The following is a 1,608-nucleotide window of genomic DNA, read 5'->3' on the forward strand; positions in this document are numbered from 1 at the left end:
ATGAAAAATATAAGCATATGCGAAGTGATGCCTTTTCCATCTCTGTTGAAGTGACTACTTATATTCATTTTTATGCGACGGAACCTTGCAGTGAGCATCCAAAGCAAAGGGTACTTTCTCTTGAGAATCACTCAGGTTAAACAGTGGCATGCACGAGTTTGGTGGTACATGTTGGGAGCTTGAGCTTAACAAATGGAAGTGATTATTTTGTGTAATAAGATCATGGTTCTCTCCCAAACTAGGCATGAAATATGGTGTGATGGCAGAAGGAGGACACAAAGAAAATTGGGATGCAGATGGTAGGGTCATTAATGAAGATTCAGTTTGAGATGAAAGTTGTACTTGGTTTCCAAATTGGGATATTGCTAGATTTGGAGAAGGCTCCCAATTATTGTAAGGATTATATGGAAACAATCTTTGAAAAGAATATTGAGGTACTGGGAAAAAGTTCAAACCTCCATTTCCATCTCCATCTTCGTGTTCGCTCCATTTGTTTTCAACTAGTGCTTCCTTCCCTTTCTTTCTTTGATGATCTCCATTGATATCATTGTTGTTGTCAAGCTTGATTCCTTGTTTGGTATAGAGCGAGGTTCGATTTCCTACATCTTTCACAAATGTTGCATTCGGAGAACTAAGGAACTGCGAGAAAGAAACTTGAGATGAATTAAAATCTTGTGGCATTAAAGACGGGGGCATAAATGGATGGAACTGATTGAAATCTCCCGGGCTAGCATTTGGAGGGGTGGAAGCTGATCAATATCATCTTTAGTGGCATCAAGTAACCAATCTATGACCTTACTCGGTTGGTTCAATCCGAGCCTATCTTGAAGATCATACAATTGAATAGCCGTAGGAACTGAAAGCCTAATTCTTCGGTCTCTCAATCCTTTTACAGTGCAAACCTTGCTATGCCTATCTTTACCTCCAAAAGCCTTAGATACCCTAATGATTCTTGGGTTCTTAAAACCAGCCCACTGTCTTGAAGATGATGTATACCTTGGTAATATTGGCTCATTGCTATCGCCTTCTTGCTTTGCTTGAAAGTCTTTTCCTCCTGAAGTATTGTTGAACATCTTATTTCTTGCATCATAGGCTACTTATCTTCATCTGGGATGTACAAGATTTTTGTGTTTTTTAATATTCTGAAATATCAGGGTTTGCTTAGGTTAATAAAACTAAGTAAACTAGGTAGATTGCTTCTCATGCCTATCTTGATATGAATTAGGATCACAAAAGTAGATGAGTGAATATTTTTCTTGAACATATCAACCAAAAACTAGGGTTTTCTTTCCATATTTTTTTTTATTATAGATAGCAACTGATTATATTTGAGAAGATGAAAATGAACAAGAAAGTAAAACGTACTGTGATCATTTGCATGTGATGGCTGATAAATACCTGCAAATCAAATATCAATCTGCGGCCGTACTTTGATCAAAAGGTATTGATGGCCTTAAAAACTAATTACTCACAGAGAGTAAAGCTGTCATGTGCTTTTGGAACTGCAGATCAGACAGCATTCAATTGCAAAATTTCTTATGTAGAGAGAGAAAAAGCTCCAGTCTCCAAATGGAATTGGATTGATGAAGAATCTGTATGCAAGTTCTT

The 1,608-nt window shown here is 37.2% G+C and overlaps 1 pseudogene; it reads right to left on the reverse strand.

Annotated features, from left to right (window-relative positions):
* On the reverse strand, window positions 1-1,608 carry LOC143559296 (uncharacterized; annotated as a pseudogene).

The sequence above is a fragment of the Bidens hawaiensis genome, unplaced genomic scaffold, assembly GCF_021521415.1.
Source record: "Bidens hawaiensis isolate Kalapana, Puna unplaced genomic scaffold, B.hawaiensis_p1.1 tig00019804_1, whole genome shotgun sequence".
NCBI classification, from domain to species: Eukaryota; Viridiplantae; Streptophyta; class Magnoliopsida; order Asterales; family Asteraceae; genus Bidens; species Bidens hawaiensis.